The sequence below is a fragment of the Phocoena sinus genome, chromosome 2 (genome assembly GCF_008692025.1).
Source record: "Phocoena sinus isolate mPhoSin1 chromosome 2, mPhoSin1.pri, whole genome shotgun sequence".
Taxonomy (NCBI): Eukaryota; Metazoa; Chordata; class Mammalia; order Artiodactyla; family Phocoenidae; genus Phocoena; species Phocoena sinus.
Window position 1 is genome coordinate 66,329,697 of NC_045764.1, and position 18,654 is coordinate 66,348,350.

The 18,654-nt window shown below is 38.1% G+C and overlaps 1 protein-coding gene across 4 annotated transcripts in view; it reads right to left on the bottom strand.

Moving 5' to 3' along the window:
- GLCE (glucuronic acid epimerase) overlaps nucleotides 1-18,338 on the bottom strand; it is a 133,368-nt gene extending 115,030 nt beyond the window's left edge. For 2 of the 4 annotated variants that reach the window (XM_032624280.1, XM_032624279.1), the window contains exon 1: nucleotides 18,135-18,307. The gene's annotated coding sequence lies outside the window, so the exon portion shown is untranslated. Of the gene's footprint in view, nucleotides 1-18,134 lie in introns of all 4 variants that reach the window. The other 2 variants (XR_004348666.1, XM_032624278.1) reach the window with 2 other exon arrangements.
- Between the last annotated feature and the right edge of the window lie 316 nt (nucleotides 18,339-18,654).

Below are 18,654 nucleotides of genomic sequence, written 5' to 3' on the forward strand. Positions count from 1 at the left end.
ACACTGGAGCAACATCTTTAAAGTACTGAAAGAAAAAAAAATCAACATAGAATTCTATACCCAGAAAAATTATCTTTCAAAAATGAAGGCAAAAGTAAAGCAACTATACACCAATAATAATTTTTAAAAAAGAGAAAAACAAACAAACAAAAATGAAGGCAAAATAAAGATATTTTCAGACATTCAAAAGTGAAAAGAATTCATCACAAGCAGACCCACATTACCAAAAATGTTTAATGAAATCCTTCAGACAGAAGAAAAATCTTGATACAAATATGGATCTACATAAAGGAATGAAGAACACTAGATATGGTGATCTCAAAGATAAATATATATTAATATTTAAGTCTCTTTAAAAATAACTGACTGCTTAAATAACAATGTACTGAGGGTTTATAACATATTTAAAAGTAAAATTTATCATAACAATAGCATAAAGAATAACAGAAGAGAAATGGAAGTATACTTTTCTAAGGTTCAATACTATATATGAAGTGGTATAATATTCTTTGAAAGCAGATAAAGATGTATACTATAAACATTTATGTACTATAAACCCTAAGCAAACACTAAAATAACCAAATAAGTAGTTATAGCTAATAAGGTAACTGATGTGATCAAATAGAATCATAGAAAATACTCAACTAATACAAAAGAGGACAGGAAAAAGAGGAATGAAGGTACAAAGAACAAATAAGACAAATAAAAAACAAATAGCAAGGTGACAGACTCAAACATAATCACATCAATGATCATATTAAATGTAAATGGTCTATACACTCCATTTAATATAGATATTATCAGACTGGATTAAAAGCATGACCCAACTAGAAGCTGCCTACAAGAAACTCTTTAAATATAAAGACACAAGTAGGTTAAAAATAAAAGGATGGTTAAAGATATACCAGAAAAAAAAAAAAAGCTATAATGGCTATATTAATGTAAGACAAATTCTTAAAGACTACAATCAGCAATAAAGACAGTCATTTCATAATGATAGGTGAGTAATTTCATCATAAAAACATAATAATCCTAAATGTTTATGCCCCTAATAACAGAGCTTCAAAATACATGAAGCAAAAACTGACAGAACTGCATAAGAAAATAGACAAATCCACAATTATCCAATACTTCTCTCTCAAAAACGTATGTAACAGGGCTTCCCCGGTGGCACAGTGGTTGAGAGTCCGCCTGCCGATGCAGGGGACGCGGGTTCGTGCCCCAGTCCGGGAAGATCCCACATGCCGTGGAGCGGCTGGGCCCGTGAGCCATGGCCGCTGAGCCTGTGCGTCTGGAGCCTGTGTTCCGCAATGGGAGAGGCCACAACAGTGAGAGGCCCACGTACCGCAAAACAAAAACAAAACCAAAACCAAAAACAAAACAAACTTATGTAACAAATAGGCAAAAAGATAAAAACTAGAAATGAAAGCATGGATATAGTAGATTTGACAACACTATCAATGAACTTTATCTGACTGACATTTCTAAAACACACTACTACCCAATAGCAGAAGAATACACATATTTCTCAAGAGTACACAGAGACCTTATGAAGAGAGACCATATTCTAAGAAATAAAACAAGTCTAAATAAATTAAAAATGATTCAAGTCGTACAAAGTATGTTCTCTGACCACAATATAATCAAATTAGAAATCAATAGCAAGAAGATTATAGGCACATCCTCAAAGATCTGGAAATTAAAGAATACCCTTCTAAATAATTCATGGATTAAAAAAGGGGGGTAAACTAAAAGGAATTATTAACTGAATGAAAAGAAAAGCAAAACACATCAGAATTTGTGGGATTGTGCTAAAAAGGTATTTAAGGAGAAATTGACAGCAATGAATGCTTGCTTCTACCTTTTAGAAACTAGAAAAAGAATAGCAAAGTAAACCCAAAGTAAACAGAAGAAAGGAAATAATAAAGATCAGAGCTGAAATCAACAAAACAGAAAATAGAAATAATAGAGAAAATCAATGAACTCGAAAGCTGGTTCTTGAGAAGAGTAATAAAATTAGTAAGCCTCTAACCAGAATGATCAGGAAAAAGAGAAATACACAAATAACCAATATCAGGAATGAAAGAAGAGACATCATTACAGATTCTACAGATACTAAAAGGATAACAAACCATGATAAACAACTTTATGCCAATAAATTTGACAACTTAGATAAAATAGACAAATATTTGCAAACCACTTATATGACAAAGAACTCATATCTAGAATATATAAATAACTCTCAAAATTCAAGAGTAAAACACCAAAGATTCAAGTAAAAATGAGCAGAAAACATGAAGAGACATTTCACCAAAATGGATATACAGATGGCAAATATAATAAGTTCAACATCATTAGTCATCAGGAAATGAAAATTAAAAACATAATGAGATACCACTACATATCTATTAGGACACCTAAAATAAAAAACAGTGACAATACCAAATGCTAATAACAAAGATAGAAAAACTAGACCTCTAATACAATGCTGATGGGAACATAAATTGGTATACCACTCTGGAAAATGGTTTGGTAGTTTCTTAAAATACACTTAACACTTTCTTAAATATATTTACCATACTACCCTGGAATTTACACTCCTAGACACTCATTCCAGAGAAATGAAAACTCATGTGCACACAAAAACTTGTATACAAATGTTGATAGCAGCTGTATTTGTAATAGCCAAAAATGAAACTGCTCAACTGTCCATGAGTGGGTGAAGATTAAACAAACTCTCATACATTTATACTATGGGATACTGTTCAGCAATAAAAAGGAACTATTGATACATGTAACAACTTGGATGGATTTCAAGGGAATTATGCAGAGTTTTTAAAAAGCCAGTCTCAAAGGTTACATACTGTATGATTCCATTTATATAATATCTGGAAACGACAAAACAGTAATGGAGAACAGATTAGTGGGATCTTTCTGGTGATGGAATAGTACTGTATCTCAATTGTGATGGTGATTACACAAATCTACACTTGATAAAACTGCAAAGAATTACACACACAAAGGAACACATGTAAAACTGGTGAAAAAGGAATAAGATCTGTGGATTGTACTAAAGTCGATTCCCTGGTTTTGATACTGTACTATAGTTATTTAAAATGTTACCACTGGGGGTCCCCTGGTGGTGCAGTGGTTAGGAATCCGCCTGCCAATGCAGGGGACACGGGTTCGAGCCCTGGTCCTGGAAGATCCCACATGCCGCGGAGCAACTAAGCCTATACGCCACAACTATTGAGCCTGCGCTCTAGAGCCTGCACGCCTAGAGCCTATGCTCTGCAACAAGAGAGTCCACCGCAATGAGATGTCTGTGCACCGCAACAAAGAGTAGCCCCCACTCGCCGCAACTAGAGAGGGCCTGTGTGCAGCAACGAACACCCAACATAGCCAAAACTAAATAAATAAAATTAATTAATTAAAAAAAAATAAAATAAAGTGTTACTACTGAGGGGAACTGGATGAAAGACACATGGGACCTCTCTGTACTAATTTTGGAAGTTCCTGTGAATCTATAATTACTTCAAAATAAAAACACCTTTTTACAATATACTCTTCAAAAAAAAAAAGAAAAAAAAAATCAAGAGGTATAAAAGTGTACACAATTAAACCAAACCAGTCTTACTGAGATCTCAGACTTCCAATATCCTAACTCTTTTCCAGAAAAGTCTATGCACACAGAAACATAACTGTGTTTATTAATGTGTGAATATGTATGTTATTTAAACCCACACATGCACAACTGTTTTGCAGTAATGTCAGCATACCATAAACATTGTCCTGCCACTTATTTTTTTCACCCAATAATATGTCTTATCATTTTATTAATAAGTAAAGACAACTTGCCCTGCAAAGAAACTGCACACATTTACATTCCTGCCTACAGTGTATGAGAGACAGTGATTCTATGCATCCTTGCCATTATTGAACATTTTAATCTTTGTTAATCTGGAAGGTGAAAACATGCTCTACTGTTGTTTAAATTTGCATTATAATAATAATATTATTATATACTAACGTTTGATACTATATGAAACCATAAGGTGTTGAGAATAAGTGAGGTACCCAACAGAAAGTTTTGCTATGGGGAATTATAACCAATAAAATTTTTTTTAAAGGTTGGAGTTGGAAAAGTCCTTACAGGATAGCTTGATTAAACTGTACTCAATACATGCTTTAATGCCTCAATGACAGAATGTCCACACTATTTTCAGTTCAATTGTTAAAAACATCCTCATTACATACCAGTACTTCCCTTCCTCTAACTTTCACTCACTGTTCGTAGTTCTACCCTCTGGGGATGCAAAAGATACGTTTAATCCCTCTTCCACATGCCATTCCTTCATGTGTTTCACAGAATCACATATTTGAGTCAGGAAGAATATTAAAGATCATTCAATTACCCAATTTGAAAAGCATTACCATATACCACACTAAAGTCTTCTTTCTTCCAGGCTGAAAACCTCAAATATGTCAATTATGGTGCAAGCATCTGTTTCAAGACACTGCTTCATTCCAATTACTCTCCTCTGAACACACTATCAATGTCCTCCTTAAAATGTGGCAAACAGAACTGACAGCACTAAGCTAAGTACAAAGTAGAAAAGAAAAATCAACTGTGTTTTGGACAACATGCCTCAAAATAACACTGTTAAACGGGTGTTAGCCTTTAGGGCAGTTATAATAAACCATGGACTCACCAACTTCAGACAAATAAGAAGACACACCCAGGCACACACCTGCTTTGAAAAAAACCCACACCTACACCTACTGCTGTTAACCCTCCTAGTCTCCAACCCTGTATTTGGGCAGATTTTTTAAAAAAAATATTCAATTATAGGGCTTTGTTTGTCCCTATCAAATATTAACACACCAAAAATAAAATTATCATAGGGACTTCCCTGGTGGTGCAGTGGTTAAGAATTCGCCTGCCAATGCAGGGAACACGGGTTCAAGCCCTGGTCCGGGAAGATCCCACATGCCACGGAGCAACTAAGCCCGTGCACCACAACTACTGAGCCTGCGCTCTAGAGCCCGCGAACCACAACTACTGAGCCTGCATGCTCCAACTACTGAAGCCCATGTGCCTAGAGCCCGTGCTCGGCAACAAGAGAAGCCACTGCAAGAAGAAGCCTGCGCACCGCAACAAAGAGCAGCCCCTGCTCACTGCAACTAGAGAAAGCCCGCGCACAGCAACGAAGACCCAACGCAGCCAAAAACAAATAAATAAAAAAAATAATTTTTTAAGTGTAAAAATAAATAAATAAATAAAATTATTATAACAAATATTTTCTTAGATACAGTCCACCGTTCTAATTATTAAAAATAAAGTGGGCTGGGGAGGATCCTGATTCTGTCACATAACATACTAGCACTCCCTCACAATTCTGAGAATAACTTATGATAAACATCTTAACAGGACATGGGGGAAGACAGCATCTAGAGGCTCACCACTAAGAATGAACTGCAGTTTAATTTTAACATCAGCCCATTCATTAATCAATTACAAATCCACCTGCCTATGCAATTATCAACTACATTTCTGTATCTTTTCTAAAAAGACATAATAAAAGGCTATCAAATGCTACCTGTATAACCTTTGGGGTCCCTTTCCTCATTTGTAAAACAGGACTAAATGAGGCAATCTATGTAAAGTGTTTAACCCAGTACCCAGCACAAAATTTAAAATCCAATAAATGTAGCTATAATTCTAGATATATTATGGCCAGAGCATCTCCTGATGTACCTACCAGTTTACATACCCTATAAGAAAAAAAGTGAGGCTAGTGTGGCATGACTTGTCCTCTGTGAACGCATGCTGGCTCCTAGTGATTAGTGTCTTCTTTTTGGGGTACCAAAAATATGTGTTCAATAATCTGACAGTTTGTTCAGGAATAACACCAAGCTTACCATTTTATTATTATTATCTGCAACCTTTACTTCTTTTCCAAATTGTGTATCAGCAGCTAAAACACTCTGTTACACATAATAACGTGTTCAAAAAAAAAAAGTTTGCTGAATTCCCCTTTAAAAAAATCGGGATTAATTTCTTAGTTTTGATAAATTTGCCATGGTTATATAAGATGTTAACATTAGGGGAAGCTGGGTGAAAGGCGTATGGGAATTCTTTGTACTTTGCAATTCTCCTATAAACATATAACTATTTCAAAATTAAATGTTTTTTTTTTAAGTCAAGAGGATCTTTTCCCACCTCTGGTAAATTCTTTCTTAAAACTACTCATATATTACCAACCACTGTTAGGTGCAAATTCTTTAGCAGCCTTTACAGCCCTCTAATTAATCTGGAATAGGAGACATGAATTCCAGCAAATAGGAACTCTCATAATACCCCTAGCATATCCTGGCCCACACAGAGTTAGTATTCAGTAAACAATAGTCATCCCCAAATTTTATCTTTGGAAACATGGGCTTAAAAAAAAAAAATCTATCCCCAAAGCAAATATCTTTTCCCTAAAGCATTAAAGCTCTGTAGAATCCAATTAAAACCTCTCTTATTGTTCAAATTATTTATTTGGCAGTGGCCTCCAAGTCAAGCTCAAAAAGACCTTTGATTGTATGAGACAAATTACTACTATATTATTAGCATGAAAATCTTTTTAAAATATGTTTTAAAATATTTTATATCATGGCTGATTGGTTTTTGAATTAGGTAAATAAGAGTTTAGGGAAATGATGAATTTCATTTATAATTATTCAAGCTCAAACTTTCACTGTTAAGCAACAAAGTCATGAAAATTCTGATACAACTGTACTTGCCAAAGAAATCCTAAAATATCTAAGAAGAAAGTATCTTGTTCCTAAATACCTCCAAATAGCTTTTGTACTTTAAAGAGTTTCTTTCAGGCATCAACTAATTTTCAAAAACTTGGCTTTCCTTTTTGGAATAGAACTACAGAATAGGTACTATAAACAGACGTGCTATTGTCAAAGAATTGATCCAATAATAAAAAGAGCTAAGGCCACTTGTCTTATAGAAAATTACTGCCAAATGCTGCCAGACCCAGCTTTTCTTCCTTCTGGGCCAGTAGCCAGATAGTAATCATTTTTAGACCCTTTCTAATTTTTAGTACACACTTTAGTACACAATACCACATCTGAACTAGACAGTATTTTAATGAATGTTCTCCATAATTCGTCTTATGTTTTGGCACACACACACATGATTTACAATACCTTTGAAGTACACATAAGAAACTGGTAACAGTAGTTGCCTCTAAGGCAACTGTTTGGGTCTTTGAATTTTGTAAGTTTTTTTAATAACTATTCAAGAAATTAATTTATCTATTAAAAGAAAAAACTAAAATAATAAAACATTAATTCCAGTTAAAACATTTTACCTTATAACATAATGCATGTGGTATTCTTTTAATATGTAACTTCAAAAAAAAATTTGCAATGCTCTTCAGTTATAATCAAAGAAATACAAATTAAAGTCAGATCATTTTTGCTTATTAAATTAGAAAAGGGCTCTTTTTAAAATGTTTTAATTAATTTTTTTGGTTGTGCTGCACAGCATGCAGGACCTTAGTTCCCCGACCAGGGATCAAACCCAGGCCCACTGCAGGGGAAGCGTGGAGGCTTAACCACTGGATAACCAGGGAATTCCCTAGAAAAGGTTTTTAAAACTAATACTGATATTGGCATGTAAAGTGGCATAACCTTTCTAGAAAGTAATGTGGCAATACCTAATTTTTTTAAGATCTTCTTACCTTTTGACTCAACATTTTTATTCCTATCTTAAGAAAATAATCAAGTATGGAGAAATATTTATGCACAAAGACTTTCTTCAAGTGTTATCTGCAGAGGAAAAATATATTCAGTAATTGGGAATGGTTAAATCATTACACATCCGTTCAACAGAATATTATGCTGCTATTAAAAATTCGGTTTTGGGCTTCCCTGGTGGCGCAGTGGCTGAGAGTCTGCCTGCCGATGCAGGGGACACGGGTTCGTGCCCCGGTCCGGGAGGATCCCACGTGCCGCGGAGCAGCTGGGCCCGTGAGCCATGGCCGCTGAGCCTGCGCGTCCGGAGCTGTGCTCCGCAATGGAAGAGGCCACAACAGTGAGAAGCCCACGTACCGCAAAAAATAAAAAAATAAAAAATTCGGTTTTGAAACAATTTTGACAAAGTACGAAAATCTTTATGATATAAATTCATGGTGGGAGAATAAACAAATGAATAAATATATTCATGGAAGAAGGAAGAATGCGTACCATAATGTTAGCAATGCTTATATTTGAGCTGAGGCATTAGATCTTTGCCTTTCTCCACATATTTAAAATGAGTTCCTAGAACTTATAAAATAAGGGGGAAAAACAAGCTACACACACATTCCTAAGTTTATAATATTGGAAGACTGACTGACATTTAAACAGCTGAAATAAATTAAAGCCTTCTAATTAATAACATTTACAAAAGCTGGTGACTAACTCAAATTACTATGTATCATCAAGATCATTCCTACCATATAATAAGCACTACCAGCTAGCTCATTTTTTAATCAATACAATAAAAAAGAAGACTTTGAACTATCATATGGTACAACATGGACAAAAATTAAATCCCATCAAACAGGGTTAAAAATGTAATTATGAGTTAAATTGTAATAATACTTATTATATATATAAAATAAGTAATAATATCCCTGGAAAAAAAAAGATTAAACTAACATATAACATCTAAATTAATAAACATAACCAAACTTTTCCTTTAAATGAACTGCATCTGCCACTGGGAAAAACAATAATTATTAATGAATGGGTAAACTATCATTGCTCAGACATTAATCTGTACAGTTTCAAATGTAGATGGAGTTTACCCCTAAAGATGATTTCCACCACTACTGCTCCCTCGAAAATCACAAATCTCACAAGGTCACTATTCTGGTTAGCACCCTTCAGTGGGTTACCACTGCCTTAAATCCAAATTCTTTACATTAGTTGTAAGACCCTCCATGATATGGTCCTTGCTTTCACTCCCCACTCCTTCCTTCTCACTTGCTTCCTATGCTCTGGCCCAGTGGTTTGCAAAGTGTGATCCTTGAACCAGCGACATCTCTACCACCTGTGAACATGTTAGAACTCCAAACTCATGAGCCCCACTCCTACCAGGAGATTCATATTCACACTATAGCTTGAAAACCACTGCTCTAGCCCTCCTGAATTGCCTGCAGATTCCCAAATCTGCCCTGCTCTCTCTCTGCAAAGACAGCTCCCCACCTACAGTGCTTTTACCCCATTCCCTACCGGGCATCTCATCCACCTTGTTTCCTACTCATCTTTCAAGTCTTAGCTTAGAAATCACTTCAAAAGGGAACTGAAAACTTTTCCAGAATTAGAAAAATATTTCTCATGATTTCTTCTATTATTGTAGGGGTTCTCATTTGCATTCTTCACCAACTAAAGCCATTTCTTTTTTTTTTTTTTTGCGATACTCGGGCCTCTCACTGCTGTGGCCTCTCCCGTTGTGGAGCACAGGCTCCGGACGCGCAGGCTCAGCGGCCATGGCTCACGGGCCCAGCCGCTGCCGCGGCATGCGGGATCTTCCCGGACCGGGGCACGAACCCATGTCCCCTGCATCGGCAGGCGGACTCTCAACCACTGCGCCACCAGGGAAGCCCTAAAGCCATTTCTAAAATTTCTTAAGACCATCAAAGAAAGCCTTTGCTTGATATATCCCAAAACATAACTTATGCATTGGTATAAATGATTTCAAACTGTACAGAATAGTAAAAAAATATATATAACGTACAGTAGAACCAAACTGTCAAAAAGAAATGACTTTTTTAAGTTGGGAAAATATAGAAAAATAACCAACCAGTTCTGAAATTCACACCTTAAAATTAATTAATTTGAATTTCCTCTTTTCTGGACATATTTCTCCCATCTTCTGGAGAAGGGGCATCAACTAATAAAGAACATGATTTTAAAAAAGAAGCTAATCAAGAGGAAAGAGAAATGTGTACAACCTGGATAAAGTTAAGTGCTACATGTTTTAAGTCAGATATAAGAACAAAAGCATGGACCAGAAGCTGTTCTCCAATATTTTTAATAAGTTTGAGATAATCTCACAGTACATGATTAGTTAATAATTTATCTTCAGTCATTTAATGATCATCTATCATGTGCTAAGGACCACATGGAATTAAGAATTATGTGTATGTATCTATATATCTATATCTATATGAAGATGAGGTTAACTTCTAGTTTTTTAGCCAAGAAATGAATCTTTATGCCCACAAAAAGACAGGTACAAAATTGTTCTTAGCAGCTTTGTTCCTAAGAGCTAAAACCTGGAAATGGCCCAAATGTCTATAAATAGTACAATAAAAAATACATACTCACACAATGGAATACTATACAGCAATGAAAAGAATGAACTTCTGCTAACTTAAAAATTGATTTGATTCCATTTATTGGGTTGGCCAAAAAGTGCCTTCAGTTTTTAAGTAAAACTAAAAGACACATTTTTCATTTTCACCAAGAACTTTATAGAACAACCTATTCACCCTTTTGTTCCACTACCTTCTGCCATTTTTCAGGCAACTTCATAATTCTATCTTCCCAAAACTTTTCAGCTTTTTGAGCAAAGAACTGTTCCAGGTGCCTTTTACAGTCTTCCAGGGAATTGAAATTTTTTGCATTAAGAGAATCTTGTAAAGACCTAAATAAATGGAAATCCGAAGGTGCAATGTCTGGTGAATATGGTGGATAAATGAGAACTTCCCAGCCAAGCTGTAACAGTTTTTGCCTGGTCATCAAAGAAACATGCAGTCTTCTATTATCCTGATGGAAGATTATGCCTTTTCTGTTGACTAATTCTGGATGCTTTTCATCGAGTGCTGCTTTCAGTTGGTCTAACTGGGAGCAGTACGTGTTGGAATTAATTGTTTGGTTTTCCGGAAGGAGCTCATAATAGAAGACTCCCTTCCAATCCCACCAAATATACAACATCACCTTCTTTGGATGAAAACCGGCCTTTGGTGTGGTTGGTGGTGGTTCATTTCGCTTGCCCCACAATCCCTTCCATTCCACACTATTGTACAGTATCCACTTTTCATTGCCCGTCACAATTTGTTTTAAAAACGGAACGTTTTCATTAAGTAGAGAATCGTATGTGGAAATACGGTCAAGAAGGTTTTCTTTGCTTAACTTACGTGGAACCCAAACATCAAAGCGATGAACATAACCAAGCTGGTGCAGTGATTTTCAACACTTGATTTGGATATTTTGAGTACGTCGGCTATCTCCCGCGTGGGATAACATTGACTGTTCTCAATTAATGTCTCGATTTGATCGCTATCAACTTCAACTGGTCTACCTGCTAGTGGAGCATCGTCCAGTGAGAAAACTCCAGCACGAAACTTTACAAACCACTTCTGACATGTTCGATCAGTCACAGCACCTTTTCCATACACTGCACAAATCTTTTGTGTTTCAGTTGTGTTTTTACCCTTCTTGAAATAATAAAGCATAATAGGCCGAAAATGTTGGCTTTTTTTTCTTCCATCTTCAATATTAAAATGGCTACACAAAAATTCACCAATCTTGATGTGTTTTTTTAAAGGCATGCTGATATACAGCTGTCACATAAAATCTAACAAAATTGTTTCAAATGAAGTTAAAGACAGCTGAGTGCTACTAGAGCCATCTTACGGAAAAAAATTGAATGAACCTTTTGGCCAACCCAATGTATGAAGTTTAAGAAAAAGCAAAACTAATCTACTGTGATGGCGGTCAGAATAGTGGTTACCTTTGGGAAGTACTAACTAGCAGAGAGTAAGGAAGGATGCAGAGGTCCTAGAAGTGTTCTATTCTTGGTGTGGTTGGTGATTACATGCTTACATATGTAGAAATTCATTGAGCTGTTTACGATTTCTGCACTGTATACAATTTAAGTCCTAGAAAAAAAGAGAAAGTTCCTCGTCCTCCATGCCAGCCAGCAAGGAAGGAAGGAAGGAGACAGGTTAGATCAAACAATCTTCAAGTTTCTGTTTTAAAGTTCGATTGTCTTATTCATTTAACAAAAATGTGAGCACCTACTTTGTATCCCCTGGGTGCTGGGGATATAGCACTGAACAAAATGGGTAAAAATCCCTGCTCTCATGGATCTTACATTATAGTAGGGTTAGAAAGATAATAAAAGCAGTGTGTTGGACTGCAGAAAAGCACAAAAAAAGAAACAAAGCAGGGAAGAGGGATAGGAAGAGTATGTATGGGAGGGATGCTGTAATTTTAAACAAGGTATCAGTAAAGGCCTTTCAGAAGGGGTGATACTTTAATTCAAACCTGAAAGAAGGAAGGGAGCGAGACATAACAGATATCTGGAAGAACATGTTCCAGGCCTTCCAAAACAGCAAGGAGGCCACTGTGGCTAAAGGGAAGTGAACAAAGGTTAGATTAAAAAAAAAATACACACACACACACGGCCAGGTATTCTTTTCTCCAGTCTTTCCCTCCAACTCCTTGTTTAAAGACTAACTTAAATCAAACCTTTTCTACATAGAAACTTCTGCAGCCACTAGCCCAGTCCACATTTACCTTTATCTTCTGAGCTCCTGGAGCTGCATCACTCACGGTACCTTTATATACTGCCTTGCAATTAGATACTTACTGCCTCCCACTCCCAATAAACTGAGCCTCTTCAGGGCAGTGACTACATTTTATGCTTTTTTGTATCCCTGTTAGTTAGTCCATGGTTGGCATGTAAATGGTTTCTGGTCAGAATGCTGCTAATAACTTTAGCAGGCAGAAGATTAGTAAACTGTGAATAGATTTTTAAAAAGAAAAAAGAGGAAGGAAAGAAACCAAGACTAGGGAGCCACGTGAGTGAAGAGGCACTGAGGCGTCTCCGTGTGTCATGATCCAAAGTCTGGATTTTCTCTGAGCCATGTCCTTAAGACTCTGAGATCCTCAACATCACTTTTCTAAAAGCCACTCTAGGCTTTTTTCCTGGGGGGAACATCAGGCACCTGGTTTCCTTTCAAATAATGGTTTTACAACACCAATGGTCATAACTAGCTTAACAACAACAACAAATCTTAACCAACTACAAAGCTGTGTGATCTTGAGCAAGTCATTTAACTATTCTTGTGTATGTCAGTTCCCTCATATGGTAAATGTAGGAGTTGGATTAAGTGGTCTCTAAAGTCCAATCAATCTCAAATCCTCTACTTTAGCTTTTTTTGAAAAAGCTGAATGGATAAACCTCACAACCTACTTCTTCAATTTATAAAATGAATAAAATATCTATTAATAATTTTAAATACACTGAATAAGAACTCATATTCAGAAAGCAGTGTAGTATTTTGAAAAAAGCATAGAATCTGGAGTAAGACAGACCTGGATCTACATAGCCTGCTTCTTAGTAGATAATAACCCTGAGAAAGTTACTAAATTTGCAGGATTTGTTTTGAGAATTAAAGGTAATGTATGTAAAGCAACTATTAAGCCACTATAAAATCCCAAACACACTGGCAACAATCATTTCCCATACAGAAAGCAGCCAAGGTAAAAATATCTACTAAATCACTGATGTCTAAGATCTGAAATACTCAAACTAGTTCATAACTCTGCTAACAACTTTAGATACAGGGATTAGTGGTTGCCTCAAAATTCTGCATGACTTTTCTGCAAGTTTATCAGAGTAACCCCTAACTCCTACAGTGCTGACAGTCTCTTTTCTTAAACATGAGGATAAGAACTACAGATCTAACGTCAGTTTGCGGTCATAGGGGCAAGAGAATAAGATAATATAGAAAGCCCAACGTTTTAGAAAAATAGGACAAGACTGAGATTTGGGCTTAACTCAGACATTATGAAGATATTAATCTTGGCACTGAGATTTCAAATCTGTAATGAGAGCCAACTGTGTAAACTAAGCAATAGATATTCAATAAGTAATAAGACAAATATACATTGGCTTTTGAGTCCAGGAAGAGAGAGACATACATAATTACAGCATACTAATGAACATAAGAGAATGAATGAACAAGATACAGAGAGTGAATACCTGGTGGGGCTGGAAGAGCGAGGACCAGAGCACACAGAAGACTCAAAAAGCAGACAGTGCTTAAGTTATATCTTGAAAAACCACTAGACTCTGTCAGTAAGACAGGAGAAGGAAAGGCATTCTAAGCAGCAGGGAGAATATATGAGAAGGCTCTGAGTCAGGAAAAAGTATGGCTCTTTCAGTAAACTGATGTTATTAGTACAGTTGGAGCTTGAGATGTATGGTGGGAGAAACGCAGGAGATGAGCCCGATGATGAAGGGTCTTGTAACCACAGAACTAAATACTGTAGGTACGGGAGAAGTATGGGCTTTAAGAAAAAAGCACTGAACATATTTGCATTTTAGAAAAATCACATTGGCAGCGGTGTGAAGGATAGATTAAACGGGGTCAACCACTAGAGACCTCATTCTACACACAGAGTTCAATAAGGACATTACATTATCATATAGATACTCTATTACAGAACCAGGGGTCAGAAGCAAAAATAATAATGCTTTAACAGATAAAGCTAAATTACCAAAAGGAAATCATTTACCTTCATGAATGTATATTCTTGAATTAAATATTTCCTATATATCTTAAAATAGAAGAGGCTCTAAAATTAGGTATGATATATAAAAATTACATGGAACTAGTTGTACCCTGAGAACTAGCTACTCTTGTGGCATCTATCCCTTTTTGTACATATAATACTGTAGATCCGCAACATAAAAACCTATGTAATAAAAACCTTGGAATTGGAATTTATATTGATTACTGACAGGGACTTCTCTTTCTTTAATTTTATATATACGGAGACTGAGGCCCTGAGAGACTAAGGAATCATCCAAGGTCAGATGGTTAGCAGCACAGTTAAGACTGGAATTCATGTCTTATGATTTCCTTTCTAGAAATTGGCTTAGTATGTCATATTTATAATTTCAGAATCTTGAATGATAATCCAAAAGACACTGGTATTGTCATTTTCAGCAGTGTAATAATGAACTATAAAACTATTTTTGTTTCATATGCCTCACAAGAAAAATATCTATTAAGTGTCCATATGTGTGACAAAAAGAAATCCCATCCTGAAATCTGTGCCACAATAAAAACACCTCCTGCCCCGCCACAAAAACACAACCTATTCTTCTCTAGGGAGTCTAAAAACTTCCTTTTTCAAACTCGGGAAACAAATTTGAAATAAGAAAGGCCTAAGATTAATTTATCTTTGTATAATTAAAGATCCAACATCTTTACCATGTTTTAAGATTTAACTTGAGCCTCAGTCTTTTATTTATTCTGTTGTGCTCCCCTCCCCACCCCATTCCTATAATTTTACATACTTGAAATACATTTTTCCTTCACTAGTACGCATAGTAGAAGTGGCAACACTGACAAAATGCCTTATAAATACAGTACGTTTCACAAATTTGCATAGTGACCAAAATTTTAATTTTTAGACCTCTCTAATTTACCCTTAAGTAATGTCTGCTCACTGAAATAAATTCAAATAGTATAAAAGCATATATTAATAATTAATAACTCTCTTCCATGCCTTTGCAACTCTCTCCTGAAGAATCCCCCGAACACTTAAAAGTCTGATGTTTATCTTTACAGACTTTTTTTATGCTTATATAACAGAAGGTGCTAATCCTCAGAGTCAAAATATATTTAACACTCAAACTCTACTGATCATAATTTAATCTCTATTAATTCAGAAGGTAGATCGTTATCTTGCCTGGTTTCTGGTTAACATGACAGACATCAATAATATTATCATTCAGAGGTTATTTTTTTTAAGTGAGCAAAACCCCAACTATCTTGTTTATTTCTTCCTTATCAGCATCTCAATTATTTTATGTATTTATTTTATTTATTTGTTGTCTTTCTCTCTCTTGATAGAGGTTTCATGAGAGCTGGAATCATTGTGCCTCCATGCTGTGACACCTAGCAGACAATCAAATATTTTTTGACTGATCAGTATGTTTACTTAGAAATTATGAAAGTTGCTTTTTAAAAAGTTACTGACATCTGCTTAATTTTTCATTGGCTTTCAAAAATAATGAGGAAAAAAAGACCTGCTTAGAGTTTTTTTGGCTGTGGTTCCAATCAAATATCTGCTCAACTGATCAGTTTTGATAGTCAAAACGATCTTATAAAATTCAATCAGGCATTTTGGCTCGATCAGGAATTTGTAACCAAAACCAAAACCAAAAACCAAAACAAAAACTTTCAGAGAGTTATGCATTGCTTTGCAGAATTCCCTTGTTTTTTTTAAAATGATTACAAAAGTCAAGTATTAAGTAGATTATCACTAATGTTTCTGGTTCTAAGATCAAAAGAAATGTCATTTAAAAAAAAACTGTCACTAAGAAAAAGAGTGAGGCAGGCAAAGTTCTCTGCTTTGGCATACTCAAATTTGTCTGTTTATCCCAAATTACAGAATTACTGTGAGTACAGTTTCCACTGCCTGCCACAAACAGACTTCATTTACGGGCCTCTATGATAAAGGAGCTATCTAACCAGAAGAACTGTCAAGCAAAGGAACAGACTGTCTGACTTAAACATTAAAAAAAAAAAAAAAAACCCACATACACATATATACAGGTTATTTTATTTGAATTCCACCTAAGTCTGGGCTAGTTACCAAGGACTCTGCATAGGAGTCAAGACTAACTGTACCTTCACAATAAAACTGTTAAGCAGGATTCTCTAAAAGAGCTGTTAGCCATGCTTACAAGTCTCAAATGACGCTTCTGCAGAGCTCTAGCTTTGGAACTTCGAATTCCAATGCGTTATTTGGAAGCTGAACTTGAAGTTCCCCCTCTCCACAAATGCTTTCCAAAGGACAGGGAGAAGCCAGAACACACTTCCCAGCACTGCCTGACTGCTTAACACTCGAGCAAGACTTCAGGACAGACCTAATAATGCAGGATCAGCAAAGCAGACCACCTAGGAAAGGAAGCCAAAACCTCACAGCCTTCCCTGTCCTCAGCGGCTTCCACGCTGACCCGGAGGACACTCGCCCCCTTAAGAATCTACAGTCTACATGCCCACTTTAAGGTGTTGCCTGCCACTCTCCCGCTCCCAGAGCAGGGAGACCAGCACGCCTCCACAGGGATCCCGGGACAGAGAGAAGGAAACTGCAGAACAAACCCACTATTTCTCCAACTAGGCAACAACACGGATCAATCCTTCAACTAAGCACTGAGTAAAATCTCATCTAGAAAGAGATTTGTTCCAGGATGCTGACCAGCCACAGACTGTGTACTAGGCTGGCTCGGGATGTCACCAGAGTCCCCTTCCCGCCCCGAGCCGACCCAGCGCCTGCAGAGGCGCGCCCTCCCTTCGAGATCTCCCGGGGACCCGCTAACTCGCCCAGTCTCCCCCGAAAAGACTGGAGGCCGTGCCAAGTTACCGCCCCCCTCTGGGCAAAGCAGAAACCCCAATAAAGACGCTGGTCTCCGCTGTAAATCCTTCCGTCCCCAGCAGCCCACCAAGGCGGTCCCGGCCCCTGCAGGACGCAGATACATCGCCCTCTCGCCCGGAGACCCCGATAAACAGACGGAACCCCAATACACTGCTTCTTTATCCCAGGAATGCGAAACGAGACGCCCACTCTCGCTCAAAGGACCCCCCAAACCTCATGGATCTGCCCCTTCAGAGAACTAGGACCTTCCTAAACTGAATCCTCTGCCCCTAAAGAGCCTGAGATCGCGATAAAAGGACCCCTTGTCCCGGAACCGCGCTATACCACCTCAAGGAACCGAAGGATCCTGATAAATCTCCTTCGACCCCGAAGACCCGGGACCCAATTTGCTGCCAGCCACCACCACCCCAAGCCGGAAAAAAACCCGGACCCCCATTAAACCGCCTCCTCACCCCGAGGAGCCCTGGCACCCGCTACACCGCCCTTGGGCGCCCGCACCCGGATCCCACCCCACTGCCTCCTCGACCCCCGCACTCACGAACCCCTCCAAGCCTCGCGCCCACCAGGCAGCGCCGCGCTGCCCGCGGAGCCGCCCCCGTCAGGAGCCCCCCTGCCCCGGCTGCTCCGTGTCCCCACTCCCCGACCGCTCCTCAGCGAAGACGAGCTCCGGGCTTCCTCACCTGGGTAGCGTCGGAGGGCAAGAGGACCGGGGAGCCCTCAGGAAGAGAAGGAGGCGGCAGAGAAGGGGCTGCCCAGGCCTGCGTCTGCTGCAGCTCCAACCCCTCTGCGAGGAAGCGCTTGTGTGAGGAGAGCCCTCCCGCTCCGCGCGCAGCCGGGAGACGGAGCCACAGCCGTGCCCACCGCTCTTCCCGCGAGATCCCAGCCACAGCGAGGGGCGGGGCCCCGGCGAGGGGCGGCTGCAGAGAATCGAGTGACAACCCCGAGAGCCTGTCTGCGGCGGGGCAGGAGGCGGGACTTGGAGCCTAATACTACCAATCGCAAAATAGGAAAGGTGATTCGCCTACCGCTTCTCTTTCTCCCTCGCCCCTCATCAATAAACTAGGCAAAAGGAGCAGTGACCTTAAGTAGTCACGGGCAGAGGGAAGGTATCTTGGATGGAGAGGTTTGGCTCGTGTCTGGTCCTGGTCAGCCTCCGTAGATATACCTGGTTAGGGAAGAAGGGGGTTTTCACACCGCCGT